Source organism: Salvelinus sp. IW2-2015, linkage group LG30, assembly GCF_002910315.2.
Source record: "Salvelinus sp. IW2-2015 linkage group LG30, ASM291031v2, whole genome shotgun sequence".
Taxonomy (NCBI): domain Eukaryota; kingdom Metazoa; phylum Chordata; class Actinopteri; order Salmoniformes; family Salmonidae; genus Salvelinus; species Salvelinus sp. IW2-2015.
In genome coordinates this window covers 23,838,461-23,854,929 of record NC_036869.1, presented here as the reverse complement: position 1 = coordinate 23,854,929, position 16,469 = coordinate 23,838,461, and the positions used below count along the sequence as shown (strand labels likewise).

General features: G+C 43.6%; 1 pseudogene; it reads right to left on the bottom strand.

Annotated features, from left to right (window-relative positions):
- LOC111955131 (sodium bicarbonate cotransporter 3-like) overlaps positions 1–12,332 on the bottom strand; it is a 66,221-nt pseudogene extending 53,889 nt beyond the window's left edge.
- Positions 12,333–16,469: the final 4,137 nt, after the last annotated feature.

Here is a 16,469-nt window from a genome sequence, read left to right as displayed (position 1 = left end):
AGTATAGGCTCTGGTCAAACGTAGTGCAGTATATAGAGAATAGGGTGCCATTTGGGACTCAGCCTGCAACAGGCAGTCTATTCTTCTTTGTAAGCACCATGGACTCACCACCAGCTCTGGAGACCATTTATCCACCACTGCACGGAGAGAGACTGATCACATGGCCGAAAGCAAAGACTCACTCAAGTCTTTTAATCTGAGAGGATTATTAACCAGATTGGATTAGTATAGTAGAGGGCTGGAGAGCTGAGACATGAAGCCAACAGGTGGGATTGACCAGTAGCCATGATCAATTAGATTACCCCAGATCATCCCTACTCGGATGGTATCGCGCCGTCCCAACCTTCGCTCTCTCTCCCCCGCTACTCTCTCCTCTTCCATCCTATCATCTCTTCCCTCTGCTCAAACCTTCTCCAACCTATCTCCTGATTCTGCCTCCTCAACCCTCCTCTCCTCCCTTTCTGCATCCTTTGACTCTCTATGTCCCCTATCCTCCAGGACGGCTCGGTCATCCCCTCCTGCTCCGTGGCTCGACGACTCATTGCGAGCTCACAGAACAGGGCTCCGGGCAGCCGAGCGGAAATGGAGGAAAACTCGCCTCCCTGCGGACCTGGCATCCTTTCACTCCCTCCTCTCTACATTCTCCTCTTCTGTCTCTGCTGCTAAAGCCAATTTCTACCACTCTAAATTCCAAGCATCTGCCTCTAACCCTAGGAAGCTCTTTGGGCCACCTTCTCCTCCCTCCTGAATCCTCCTCCCCCTCCCTCCCCCTCCTCCCTCTCTGCGATGACTTCGTCAACCATTTTGAAAAGAAGGTCGACGACATCCGATCCTCGTTGCTAAGTCAAACGACAACGCTGGTTCTGCTCACACTGCCCTACCCTGTGCTTGACCTCTTTCTCCCCTCTCTCTCCAGATGAAATCTCGCGTCTTGTGACGGCCGGCCGCCCCCAACAACCTGCCCGCTTGACCCTATCCCCTCCTCTCTTCTCCAGACCATTTCCGGAGACCTTCTCCCTTACCTCACCTCGCTCATCAACTCATCCTTGACCGCTGGCTACGTCCCTTCCGTCTTCAAGAGAGCGAGAGTTGCACCCTTCTGAAAAAACCTACACTCGATCCCTCCGATGTCAACAACTACAGACCAGTATCCCTTCTTTCTTTTCTCTCCAAAACTCTTGAACGTGCCGTCCTTGGCCAGCTCTCCTGCTATCTCTCTCAGAATGACCTTCTTGATCCAAATCAGTCAGGTTTCAAGACTAGTCATTCAACTGAGACTGCTCTTCTCTGTGTCACGGAGGCGCTCCGCACTGCTAAAGCTAACTCTCTCTCCTCTGCTCTCATCCTTCTAGACCTATCGGCTGCCTTTGATACTGTGAACCATCAGATCCTCCTCTCCACCCTCTCCGAGTGGGCATCTCCGGCGCGGCCCACGCTTGGATTGCGTCCTACCTGACAGGTCGCTCCTACCAGGTGGCGTGGCGAGAATCTGTCTCCGCACCACGTGCTCTCACCACTGGTGTCCCCCAGGGCTCTGTTCTAGCCCTCTCTATTCTCGCTATACACCAAGTCACTTGGCTCTGTCATATCCTCACATGGTCTTCCTATCATTGCTATGCAGACGACACACAATTAATCTTCTCCTTTCCCCCTCTGATACCAGGTGGGAATCGCATCTCTGCATGTCTGGCAGACATATCAGTGTGGATGACGGATCACCACCTCAAGCTGAACCTCGGCAAGACGGAGCTGCTCTTCCTCCCGGGGAAGGACTGCCCGTTCCATGATCTCGCCATCACGGTTGACAACTCCATTGTGTCCTCCTCCCAGAGTGCTAAGAACCTTGGCGTGATCCTGGACAACACCCTGTCGTTCTCAACTAACATCAAGGCGGTGACCCGTTCCTGTAGGTTCATGCTCTACAACATCGCAGAGTACGACCCTGCCTCACCAGGAAGCGGCGCAGGTCCTAATCCAGGCACTTGTCATCTCCCGTCTGGATTACTGCAATCGCTGTTGGCTGGGCTCCCTGCCTGTGCCATTAAACCCCTACAACTCATCCAGAACGCCGCAGCCCGTCTGGTGTTCAACTTCCCAAGTTCTCTCACGTCACCCCGCTCCTCCGCTCTCTCCACTGGCTTCCAGTTGAAGCTCGATCCGCTACAAGACCATGGTGCTTGCCTACGGAGCTGTGAGGGGAACGCACCTCCGTACCTTCAGGCTCTGATCAGGCCCTACACCCAAACAAGGGCACTGCGTTCATCCACCTCTGGCCTGCTCGCCTCCCTACCTCTGAGGAAGTACAGTTCCCGCTCAGCCCAGTCAAAACTGTTCGCTGCTCTGGCACCCCCAAGGTGGAACAACTCCCTCACGACGCCAGGTCAGCGGAGTCAATCACCACCTTCGGAGACACCTGAAACCCCACCTCTTTAAGGAATACCTAGGATAGGATAAAGTAATCCTTCTAACCCCCCCCCCCTTAAAAGAGTTAGATGCACTATTGTAAAGTGGTTGTTCCACTGGATATCATAAGGTGAATGCCACCAATTTGTAAGTCGCTCTGGATAAGAGCGTCTGCTAAATGACTTAAATGTAAATGTAAATGTATCATCCGTGAGAAGGCTGGGCGCCCTGGCTGGAGGTGTGCTGTGCTCCCCCTGGGGCATCATTTTACTCCTGGGTTTTTTCTGGATCAAAATGGGGCTAAAGTGGTGACCATGGGCATGGCCAATGGTGAGGTTGCTGACCAACATTCTTTAAACCCGCCTGTTGGCAGCAGTAACAAAATGTAGCTGTTTTAAAGCACATTTCCTGCAATTTTACATATTTTGCCATGTGACTGAGAACATTTTACCACTTTGAAGCACATTTCCTGCAATTCTACCACGGCTTAAAATTAGGCGGGTCGATTTTGTATTGGCGGGGTAAAATGTATATTTCACCAGCCACGATGGCGGGTGGTCAGGGCTCCACAGTGCGAGCATTTGTGAATGAAAATAGTCAAGTATGATCACATGTATAGCAAAATAAATGCTGCTGTATCTGATCTCAAATTATTTCTTCCGTTTTGTTTCAAAGCTGGTAAATTTAAACGCACAAAGTCAAAGAACTACGAATCCTACTATAGCCAATCCCGCCTCGCGCTGCAACACTGCCTGGCTGGGGGCTGTGCGCAGGTGAAGAGCTGAGTGAAAGATTCATTTTGAGAAGCGCTCTGCACAGGTAGACAAGTTGGTCTAATTTACTTGAAAGGAAGTCTACTGACGTGAGACTTTGTCCTTGTGTTTCTTCTTCTTGTTTTGTTCACAAGCTAGGTTGTTTTTCAATGTTTGAGTTTCAACTGTTAGACAAGAGAAGACAATTGGGCAACTACTCAAACTCTCAATCGCACAGTCGCAAACATGACTAATGTCGCGTTACCAAGGTAACCTTAAAAGGGAAGGTGAAATTGTTTGTCTCATCTGGGATATTTTGGTTAAAAGACTCAGGTCACAAAAAAATGAAATTAAACGATATACCACATTACTTCTAACTAGTAACACATGTATTGTTTTAGAAACATTACAAAGCATGTTCATCCATTTGCGGTATTTTGTTGGTGTAATTTTAGCTGTAAAAAACATATTTTGGCTGGTAAAAAATCTGAGTGGCTGGTAGATTTTTAGATCTACCTGCCACAGTGGCTGGTGGACCAAAAAGTAAATGTTAGGCCCTGAATTCTACACATTTTGCTAAGGTTTATGCTATCTGAGTGACTCAAACATTATAACAAAATCAATGGGGGCACCATGCCTTAACCAAAAATACTCCTGAATGCAACATTATTGGAATTTTTGATTCTCCCAGACTGTCTATCTTATATTTGTGTGATTTTTTTTTGTCCCGTCTTTAGTCAGATGTCCCCCACAAAAACAAAAATTAAACGGTTAAAGTAATTTTTTTTCAACCATAATTGGCAGTTCCACGATTATACTAATTGTGCCAGCCCTAACTGAAATACACCCCTCCAGTTCTGGAGGATATGACAAATGCCTGAACTAGGTCTATGTTAGTACAACTATGTTACTTTATCATAGCCCGAAAAACATCATTTGCACAGACATGACATTTTGAACTTACAAAACATGAGGTCCAACAATCAAATCATAAAAACACTGCCTTTTGTAGGGCCCTATAAAATCAGTAAAAATGTTTTGCCTGATTCCGTAATTTCCCCTAAAATTCATTTTTTTCAGTTATTCCAGGTTTCCGTTTCCCCCTGTTTTTTTATGTAGAAAAACAACTAAATTCGATTTTCTAAGTCCACAACAATGTTTAAACTACATCAGGAGTCCACTTTTGAGGTCTGGGAAAAATTTGTGAAATTTAGATTTTGGGGTGTAGTAACCCTTTAATTCCAGTGAGCACCAGCAAGAGGCTGTTGTGAAGCTGTGTTTTTGTATTGCACACGTGATGGTAGAGTTTGCAAAACAAATACCCACTGGATAGATGCAAATAATCATTGTATCATTATGCCTGGTAAGCATAGGCTACGTTGTAGTGAACATTTAATTGAATGCCTTTCCATCTACCAGAAGACTTTTCATTAGCATCATCGCTAACGGCTACACAAAGTGGTAAACGCACATACACAGACGGGGAATTCTCATTGTCTCTTTAGAAAGTTGCAGGAAATACGAATCAATGATGCATTTTGTCCATGTCTTATGATTAACTTAATTCATTTTCAATACATTTTAGTTGATTCCCTAAATTAAATGCATTTTTGAATATTGTACAATTCCGTTTCAATGTCGGATTCTGTGATCCCGTCCATGTTATCCGTATCGCACATTTATAGGGCCATACTTTTGTATACTGAAGGTGTCGGACTGGAACCAATGGGTTGACTGCTTTGGGGGGTTGGAGTGGGGATGGGGGACTTTCTGCACTCCAGCTCACGGCTAAACCACCGTCCTCAGGCTCCTCTCAGCACCTGACCTTGGAAAAGATCCAGAGCAGGAAATGTTTCAGTCTAATTGAGTCTCGTAGACAGACAGGCTATTGTCCAGACTCCAGTATGAATGTTCAGACATGGAGAAGCTAGTATACAGACTCCTCAGACTAAGCTACCTCCTGTAAATTCATATGACTGCAGAATCAAGTCTCCACAAACCGGAAAAGCTTACTAACTACTGGGCTTCATGGGCTCTCGAGGTTTCCTTTCATTTGATAACCTGTCCTGCTTATCCTGACACACGCAGATATAGGTGAAGCCCAATGAAATCAGATTGAACAATACACCTCAGTGGTAGGGAGTAGAGACCAGAATCACCAGCCATCATTTTGGTCTGTTTCTCCTTTAGGCTTATACCCCATTGTACCTACTTCACGACCCCACTCCTACAAATCATGCTTAGACGAAGCAATAAGTTCAGTGCAGTAAAAACTCAATCAAATTCTCATGACTGGAATTTAATTAGGGAGGGGGGAGAATTCTGTCGGCAAATAATGACATTTCATTTTAAAGTAAGTAACCAAGCATAAACAAACAAAAGCGTACAAAAAAGGTATTATTTTCACATTCTTGGCCGTGAGCCTTCCAAGAAAAACTGCACTTAAAAGCTTACAGTCTTAGCCCACTACAGACTGTGCTTTACTTCAACCCTACCCCAGACTATGCCTAGCATTATACATACAGTACTGTATAAACAGAAGCCCCATTGTGTCTTGTGTAGGTTCATGCGGTACAAAATGTAGGGTGAAGATGGAGGCTTTGTTGGATACTGGAGTCCAGCAATTAAGGAAGACGTCAGCTTCTTTGATAACGCCTCTACAGAGCTTTAAATGGAATAGAGCAGAGAGCCTGAACCTGCTGAACTAAGAACCTATTTCAGATCTTAGTGGGGGAAGACAGCAGGACACAAAGCCTTTTGGCACGATTCTCCTGGCACCTGAGATACAATTCCATGACAACAGAGGTAGAGCCAAGGTCAAACGCAGGTGGTGGTAAAAGCTCAGAACCTTATGTGTGGTCAAGGGAAACGTGTGTGAAAGGAAAATAAATGACCTACGGTGCCTTCGGAAAGTATTCGTACCCCTTGACTTCTTCCACATTTTGTTACAGCCTTATTCTAAAATTGATTAAATCGTTTTTTTCCCTCATCTACACACAATACCCCATCATGGCAAAGCAAAAACTGGTTTCTAGAAATTGTTGCTAATTTACTGAAAATAAAAAACTGAAATATCACATTTACATACAGTACTAGTCAAAAGTTTGGACACACCGCCTCATTCAAGGTTTTTCTTTATTTTTACTATCTTCTACATTGTAGAATAATAGTGAAGACATAAAAACTATGAAATAACACATTTGGAAACATGTCGTAACCAAAAAAGTGTTAAACAAATCAACATATATTTTAGATTCTTCAAAGTAGCCACCCTTTGCCTTGATGACAGATTTGCACACTCTTGGCATTCTCTCAACCAGCTTCAAGAGGAATGTTTTTCCAATAGTCTTGAAGGAGTTCCCACACATGCTGAGCACTTGTTGGCTGCTTTTCCTTCACTCTGCAGTCCAACTCATCCCAAACCATCTCAATTGGGTTGAAGTCGGGTGATTGTGGAGGCCAGGTTATCTGATGCAGCACTCCATCACTCCCTGGTTAAATAGCCCTTACACAGCCTGGAGGTGTGTTTTGGGTCAATGTCCTGTTGAAAAACAAATGACAGTCCCACTGAGCACACACCAGATGGGATGGCAAATCACTGCAGAATGCTGTGGTAGCCACGCTGGTTAAGTGTGCCTTGAATTCTAAATAAATCACAGACACTGTCACCAGCAAAGCACCCCCACACCATCACACACCCTCCTCCGTGGTTCACGGTGGGAACCACACATGCGGAGATCCTCCGTTCACCTACTCTGCATCTCACAAAGACACGGCGGTTGGAACCAAAAATCGCAAATTTGGACTCATCAGACCAAAGGACAGATTTCCATCGGTCTAATGTTCATTGCTCGTGTTTCTTGGCCCAAGCAAGTCTCTTCTTTTTATTGGTGTCCTTTAGTAGTGGTTTCTTTGCAGAAATTCGACAATGAATGCCTGATTCACGCAGTCTCCTCTGAACTGTTGATGTTGAGATGTGTCTGTTACTTGAACTCTGTGAAGCATTTATTTGGGCTGCAATCCGAGGTGCAGTTAACTCTAACTTATCCTCTGCAGCAGTCCTCATGAGAGCCAGTTTCATCATAGTGCTTGATGGTTTTTGTGACTGCACTTATAGAAACTTTCAAAGTTCTTGAGATTTTCCGGATTGACAGACCTTCATGTCTTAAAGTAATGATGTACTGTCGTTTCACTTTGCTTGGTTGAGCTGTTCTTGCCATAATATGGACTTGGTCTTTTACCAAATAGGGCTATCTTCTGTATACCACCCCTACCTTGTCACAACACAACTGATTGGCTCAAACGCATTAAGAAGGAAACAAATTCCACACGTATAAATTAACTTTTAACAAGGCACACCTGTTATTGAAATGCATTCCAGGTGACTAACTTATGAAGCTGGTTGAGAGAGTGTGCAAGAGTGCAAAGCTGTCATCAAAGCTACTTTGAAGAATCTCAAATATAAAATATATTTGTGTAATTTTCATAGTTTTGATGTCTTTTGTAGAAAATAGTAAAAGATGAAGAAAAAACCTTCAATGAGTAGGTGTGTCTAAACTTTATACTGGTACTGTAAATATTCAGACCCATCACTCAGTACTTTGTTGAAGCACCTTTGGCAGCGATTACAGCCTCGAGTCTTCTTGGTTATGACGCTTCAAGCTTGGCACACCTGTATTTGAGGATTTCTCCCATTCTTCTCTGCAGATCCTCTCAAGTTCTGTCAGGTTGGATGGGGAGCGTCGCTGCACAGCTATTTTCAGGTCTTTCCAGAGATGTTCGATCCGGTTCAAGTCCGGTCTCTGGCTGGGCAACTCAAGGACATTCAGAGATTGTCCCGTATACACTCATGCTTTGTCTTGGCTGTGTTCTTAGGGTCGTTGTCCCGTTGGAAGGTGAACCTTCGCCCTAGTCTGAGGTCCTAAGCAGGTTTTCATCAAGGATCTCTCTGTACTTTGCTCTCTTCATCTTTCCATCGATCCTAACTAGTCTCCCAGTCCCTGCTGTTGAAAAACATCCCCACAGCATGATGCTGTCACCACCATGCTTCACCGTAGGGATGGTACCAGCTTTCCTCCAGACGTGACGCTTGGCATTCAGGCCAAAGAGTTCAATCTTGGTTTCCTCAGACCAGAGAATCTTGTTTCTCATGGTCTGAGTCCTTCAGGTGCCTTTTGGCAAACTCCAAGCGGGCTGTCATGTGCCTTTTACTGAGGAGTGGCTTCCGTCTGGCCACTCTACCATAAAGGCCTGATTGGTGGAGTGCTGCAGAGATGGTTGTACTTCTGGAAGGTTCTCCCATCTCCACAGAGGAACTCTGGAGCTCTGTCAGAGTGACCATCCGGTTCTTGGTCACCTCCCTGACCAATGCCCTTCTTCCCCGATTGCTCAGTTTGGCTGGGCGGCCAGCTCTAGGAAGAGTCCTGGTGATTCCAAACTACTTCAATTTAAGAACGATTGAGGCCACTGTGTTCTTGGGGACCTTCAATGCTGCAAAAATGTTTTGGTACCCTTCCCCAGATCTGTGCCTTGACACAATCCTGTCTCGGAGCTCCACAGACAATTCCTTCGACCTCATGGCTTGGTTTTTGCTCTGACATGCACTGTCAACTGTGGGACCTTATATAGACAGATGTGTGCCTTTCCAAGTCATATCAATTGAATATACCACAGGTGGACTCCAATCAAGTTATAGAAACATTTCAAGGATGATCAATGGAAACAGAATGCACCTGAGCTCAATTTCGAGTCTCATAGCAAAGGGTCTGAATACGTATGTAAATAAGGTATTTCTATTTTTAATTTTGTATACATTTGAAAATATTTCTAAAAACCTGTTTTTTGCTTTTTCATTATGGGATATTGTGTGTAGATTAATGAACAAATAATTTTATCATTTTAGAATAAGGCTGTAACATAACAAAATGTGGATGAAGTCAAGGGACCTGAATACTTTCCAAATGCACTGTATATCGGGAAGGCAAGGGGATGCGGTCACCATGCATGCAGTAATTGAGGGGAAATGGATATGGGAAGAGTTCGCTGGTCAGTCATAGGACCTATAGGTCTAAATGCCCAAAATTATATTTGAGAAAATTATTCCCATATCATCTCAAACTATGGGGGATATTCTTAAATTGAGGATGAAGGAGTTGTGAAAGCTATGGCCTGATTGAATTTCATCTCTTGAAAAGTGGTTCTAAAGCTTTCCTACCAAGTGCATAAAAATCCTGTAGGAGCATGTCCACTAATTGACTTAGAGGGGATTGGTGTACACACACAAGCTATCATTTGTTGGGGAAAGTAAGCCCACCAAGTAATGTACTCTGAGCCTGTGTATGAATGAAAGCTATTTTGGTTTCACTCAGTGTCGGGTGATTGATGTCTAAAACCTAAGTAGTTTCATTTGGACTTGCCGAGCACAGGCAAGGTCTGTGGCCATGACAGCGCTGTCCATTTGGATGGGCATTGGCTTCAATCAGGCCACAGCTTTCACCACCCCTTCCACCTCATTTGTTTATCTATTCCTGTTGGTTTCATTTTTTCTATAATTTCCCTATTTTTCTCTCTGCATTGTTGGGAAAGGCCCGTAAGCATTTCACTTTTAGTTTACACTGGTTGTTTACAAATGATGTGACAAATAAAATGTTAGTTGATTTCATAATCTAATACATTGAGGTTTACAATGATTGTTTGTCAGGAGTTTCAGGGGCTCTCCACAAATGCCATAAACAGATTCAGGAGGAATCATGCGCAGTAGGAGAGGTCAGGAGGGTTACACTTAAGTGATAAGGCATTATCACTTTTATACAAAGGGTTACCAACAAATTCAAATAACGATTGATATATTTTCATTAAAAACATTATTTTGATTTAATTTATTCATACTATTTCATCCTTCCACAAGATATAGTCCCGACACAAATCTAGGGTTGCTACCCAAGCCGGCTGGTTGTTTGTTCCATTGGATCGGTTGCCGGCTGGTCTTTCGTTCTATTAGTTCCAGAGACTCGACCCAGTCGTTCCGTCTTTTTGTTCTGTACAAGCAAGGGATAAATGTTGTTTGTCCTAAATATTTCATTGCCATACTGGCTGGCAACGTTCTTATCCCTTGCTTGCTAGCCAACTACGGATAACTTACAGTCACGTGCAGCCAGAATAACAACAGTAGCCACATTTGCATTTCTTTAAGCTGTTTTCTAGTGACATTTATTTGGATACATCCATAACAATAAGCTAATGAGGTGCAATTTCGCCTGGCACAGAAAATGTGCTTTCTCGTCAGGACACTGTTGTTCAGAGGAGCTAGCCAACAACACAGCCAACACAATCACTTCAAACTGAAGCTGGAAAGACTGCAAACTGGCTTCACTTCGTTTCGTTGTACCTTTTTTCAATTGACATTTCTTTGTATATATCCATACAAATTATGTCAGCTGATTCGTGATTTCAACTGGCTTATACAAGTTTATACAAATCTCTGCTGTTAAAAACTAAATGTTGGTCTAAAAGAAATGTGAGATAATGTCTACATGCTTTGTATAGTGGAGATCAAGTTTATAACTTACGAAACGTCATAGATTTAGCCGGTGGTAACTTGTGGAATAGACACCGGCTGGAATGCGCTTTTAACCAATCAGCATTCAGGATTAGACCGACCCATTGTATGATTGAGGGTTAAATATGGGAGACCAGCTAGGCCTATATGATGACATTCCTGGTAACACTGTATTTAAACAGTCCCAAAGGTGAACAGAGCAAATCTAATGCTCTGCTGACATAAGAACAATCACGTATCCTTCAAGTCAAGATGGAGGGAGGAGCAGCTCTGACAAAGAGTGAAGCTGGGCTTCATTAAACATGTCCTTTTCAAGCAGTCATTTGTCTGAGGTCTCCTGTGTCACAGTCAAGCCACTGATTGACTGGAGGCAGCCTTGAGTGGAAAGATGCACGCAGGGCAGCAAAGGGTCAGTTTACTCCACCCTCTCACCTCCCCAACACACACACTTCCTAAGACATCATTATGATAACACTGCAATTGGATGAGGAGGAATGGCAAGTATACTTACCTTCTAGTAAGTGACAGCTAAGGAAGGACTGATGAATGTAAGAAAGGATGGGAAACCACATATAAAGATGCACTCGATTCTTAGCCTGAGTACCAGTTGATTTGTGCTATGATGCCAAGTCCTTGTCACTCATAGCCATCCCATACATTTTATGCTTGACAAGGAGAACAATGCAGCAGGCAAGAGCACAAACCGATCTGGGACCAGGCTACCAACTCTAATCTCACTTTAGAGAGCACTGCCACTGTGGACAGAAGAAATAAGTAGGGTATATAGGTTTTGGGCCATGTTGCTCTTTTGCCTCTTCAACACTTATCTTTCTCTCACCAAAATGAAAGACCCACCCAACAAAACAGGAAGTACAGTAAGCCATTATTATCACGCATGCCTCACAGCACATTACCTGCTAACTAGTCCACCTGGGAAGTCATATCAGTATAATTTTAACAGTCAAAACTAAATTGATCAAAGCATATTTAACTTGCAACTCAGTCAGAGAAAAGTAAACTTTACTAGCTAGCTAGCTATTTACTTCAACATTTTCTTAGGACAGTCAATGAGGAGTTCATGATTCGCTCATCCTCCTCACAAGCGTCATAGCGACAGAAACAGAAAGCCACGAGTGTCTTGTTGACATTAGCTAGCAACTTGGCTAGCATCCCCCAAAGCCGAAGCTAAATCTGACACAGTATTAGAAAACTAAATAAAATAACTGTTGCTTTGCATAAGTGCGGTTGTCAAAACATTTTTAAATCGTATTTTCTCACCATGTGTTTTAATAGAAAAGCTATTCAATCCAGTACAGAGACCGGACCACTGTGGCAAAATAATCTTTCTCCATCTCTCTCTATATATATATATATATATCACATTACGTTATCGATGACTTACTGTCCTCAAAAGGGGTCTTTCCTGTTCACTGTTTTCTTCCATTTCACCTGTCGCCTCAGCAAATGTGATAGACCGGTGACACTTCAATATACTAAAAGAAAATGTGACGGTCTGGTAAGGTTTCGCAACTGTAGCCACTCAGCGTACGTTATGAAGACGCCCTTCGACACGATTGACAGCCTTTCGCACCACTAGCCGATAAATGATTGGTGTCCATAGCCAATTCAATCTAAGGAATGCCAGATGGACGGCGCGTATCCCTGTCCTCTCCTCAAGCGAGTTTTGTGACAAAGCAAGGGACTAGCAACATGGTCTTGAACAGGTCCTGAGCAGACAACAGGGATGCAAATTCTATTCAAAATAGATACGTCAAAGGGGACGTAGTAAATCAACATACATTCGAGACATTTGTCGAATACTGAAATGTGTAGACTATATTTAGTAAACCACAGAGCAGAGAACAGTGCTTTGAAAAGCAAAAACACAAAAGAGAGCATGCTACACTCTTCATCGTCCATGACAGTCAGTGACAATCACTAGCTAATTGTCAACCTAAAGTAGAGAACATTTTGATTTCATGAGTTTTCTGTAGGCTTGCCTTGAAAGTCGGCTACTCTAAAACAGGGTTTATCAACCTATTTCAAAGCTCACTGAGGCCCCTATGCCAGGGGTTCTAGGCCCCTGCAATTAAGAATCACTCTTAGGGTGCGTTCGTAAATTCACTCTGGCTACTATCTACTCTGATTTCAGAGCACTCTCATCTGAGTGTAACTGATGAATTTACAAACGGACAATCTGACAAGGCTCTGAATGAACGAACACCCAGAGCGCACTCTGACCCTCCAGATTGAATTTACGAACACACCCCTAATCTCTAGACTAGAGGATAGGTCAAGTTTCCATAACAGCCCACAGAGATCATCATTATTTCCAATTAGAACCAGAGTTATAAGTCATGTAAGTTAACTAATTACACAATTTGGAACAAAATCATTGTGACTGATAACTGATATTAAATGATGCATTACTCTTCAGGAGACTAAATGTACTATGAAGCACTATGATTTTAAAATATAGGCCATGACAAAATACGATGAAATAAGGTAAGGCCTCTGAGCCTGATCAGTGTCAGGGACAGAATGCATTTTCTCATTCTAACCAGCAAGTGGCAGTCCCGTATTACTACATTTTGCCCTAGCCTGGAATATAACGTATAGATTGTTATATTTACTCAACATAAATCATTAACTATATAAGGAATAGAAGGGCAAATTAAGTTATTGATTAAAACTACCTAGACATTGCAATATTTTCTTAATTCATGCATTGTAAAATGTTAGTATCCTGTGACAAGGTTGGGGTCATTTCCATTTTAATAAACTACATTAAATTCTAGAAATGCATTTGTTTATTGAATGGAACATGTATTGAAATTGATTTTGAATAAGGATTTTTCTATTCTTGAATTTGAATTACAATTCCAAAATGCACTAAAATGCAATCATCCCCAACCCTGTTATGTTTGGCCTGATCAACAAGCTATTCCATTCAATTTGAAGCCCTCGGATCTCTCTCTATCTTTTAAACCCCAACACCATCTTTCAGACCAAAGATACACCCATAGTCATTCTGAACATTACAACAAGAATCAAACAAAGGTTCAACAAGCCAAACCCTGCCTTCAGCAGTGTTCGTGGGAGACTATAAATAAGGCTCCCCCAAAAAGGCATAATCACACGGCAGAGCTGAAATAGAACTGTGAGGTGGGAGATCAAACTATCACCTCTTAATTGTGCCCTGATTCTTAACAGGCTGAGAGCCCATTAACGCACAGTGAAATGCCATCTTCCTTACTTAAAACATGCACCATGCTGAATGCAGCTGGGAGAGATCAATCTGAAATATCATACACACATGAAAGCTGCGTACGCCTCCTCACCTGCACTGGACGATACTAACACTAACAGATGCAAATTGCTACATTTACAATGCATGAAGAAGACAGAGTTTTCACTCTTAAAGCACCAAAATGGAGAGAAAGGGGTAGTGATTTCACAGTTTAAAAATGGGAAGTGTCTAGCCCTTGAGGTTGACGTCTTGTAGTGATATCAATATCAAGGAACCCTCTTGTAAAAGCAGTAAGGGGGGACTTTCTGCAGTTGTGTTTTGGTAGCTCAGCTGTAATGTCCTAATATTGTGCAATTTGGTCAGCCTCAACTGACCCCTAGAAATGCATGCAGGTTAATGAAGGTTACCCAATCAAGAGGCTTTTCACATAGGCTTTTACTGATATCCTCAACCACACAAACAGCTGAAATCCTGTCCATACGATGCAATAGATTTGAGTGTTTAACGTGACACTGGCCACCACACTGATGAGTATTGAACAGGTCAAGTTTTGTGACAGGAGGCTGCAGAAATCAAGAGTCTCTAGTCTCTTTTCCTACAGATTTACAGGATGTAGTTTTTTTATAGTGGTGATGCTCTCCCAGGCACTAGGAGAGAAGGGGTTAGGGAATGTGAAATTCCCAACTCTGTCGGAAGCGCTCCTCCAAATTGCCAATGCATCGATTTTGACCACAGACCTGTTCCACTCGGCCGCCTCCTGACTCCACTTGGCCCTAACCCCCCCCTCCCGACCAAACCATGTCTGCAGTCTTGTGGGAGCTTTAGTGCCCCTGAACCCTGGTTGGCTCCACTGAGACCCACAGCATGGGGAGGTAGAGAGGGAGGGGGGGTATGGAGAGACCCATCCAGTCTAGTTCACCCAAATGGACACAGCGGCGGGTAGGGGATGTGGTCTGGAGATAGAGGGGGGCAAGGAATGGGGGGGGTTCTACGACCCACCAGCAGAGGTGCGTCCCAGCACCCCCTGGGAAGAGCGCTGGGGATTTGAAATCAATGCACTGTTAAGTGCAGCCTAGCAGCGGGACACTGTCTCTTGTTCTGGCATTAGTTATGCGCCACAGAGTGGGGCCCTATCAGGGTTCGAGGAGGATGGAGTAGGCTACCATGCAGGGCCTGCAAGCGGCAGCGCCTCTCTGTTTCTTGAGTGTCTCTGCTAACACTCAACGCCCTACTCAGGAAACTTAGGGTCTTGCTAAGTTGAGACTCAACTCACACATAGGCCTAACACATAAGGGTCCTGTGAGCGTTTCACCCCATGCCGCAAACACGGTCCACGCCTTTCCCTGACGGTTGAGGATAAGATTCAATGAGCAAATATGTTTTTTACAGTTGTAACGCTCGTCTTCGGGTGAAAGAGAGGAGGACCAAGGCGCAGCGTGGTAAGTGTTCATGATGATGAATTTTAATGCTAATCCAACAAACAGAACACTACAAAATACAAAACAACAAACGAAGTGAACAAACGAACGAAACAGTACCGTGTGGCGAACAAACACTGACACGGCAACAAACACCCACAACTCAAAAGTGAAACCCAGGCTACCTAAGTATGATTCTCAATCAGGGACAACGATTGACAGCTGCCACTGATTGAGAATCATACCAGGCCGAACTCAAAACCCCAACATAGAAAAACACACATAGACTACCCACCCCAACTCACGCCCTGACCATACTAAATAAAGACAAAAATAAAGGAAATAAAGGTCAGAACGTGACAACAGTACATAACATTCTGAGGGTTGCTAGAAAGAACGCTTTGTCATCATTATGAAAATCAAATGTCCCCCAATGAAAACAAATTGAAATTTTAAAGGAAAGTCAAAGGAGAAGTTGCTGGAACATCATTGTATTAAATCAGGGGTGTCAAGCTCATTTTGCCCTGCGGGCAGCATTCGGTCTTCACCAAGGTCCGGAGGGGAGCACTGAAAATGTGTTATATTTCCTCGCTGTCAAAATGTGCCAAGATTTGATGCTCCCTGACTGTCTAGCTTTCGTTTCGGTGATTGTTAGCGAGCTGTACAGAGTGAAGAGACTGTATAAACATCCATGATCATTTCTACAGTTTCGATTTGGTTTTAGTCATTTCAATTTAGATTGATGTCGTTTTTTTTACGGGGGCAGGGGAGGGGAATCTAAAACATCAGCCATAGGATTTTGCACATCATCATAATGAATGTATACACCACTACAGCCCCGCAAACACTGTGGCATCTGACCCCATAGCATGTTAGAATAAGATATGAGAATTCAAGTGGTCCCCATTTCAAACCAATAACTTGGTCTTGCTATTAATGTTGACAAGAGTCTTGTAAGATATACAAGTGCTGAGAAATACTGTACACACACGAGTAAAAAAGTGTGAGTAAAAAGTGACACCCAGCCCCAGTTTCCCCTATAGAGGAATGTAGAAGTGTCACAAAGCTCAATAGATGGATGTGTTTGC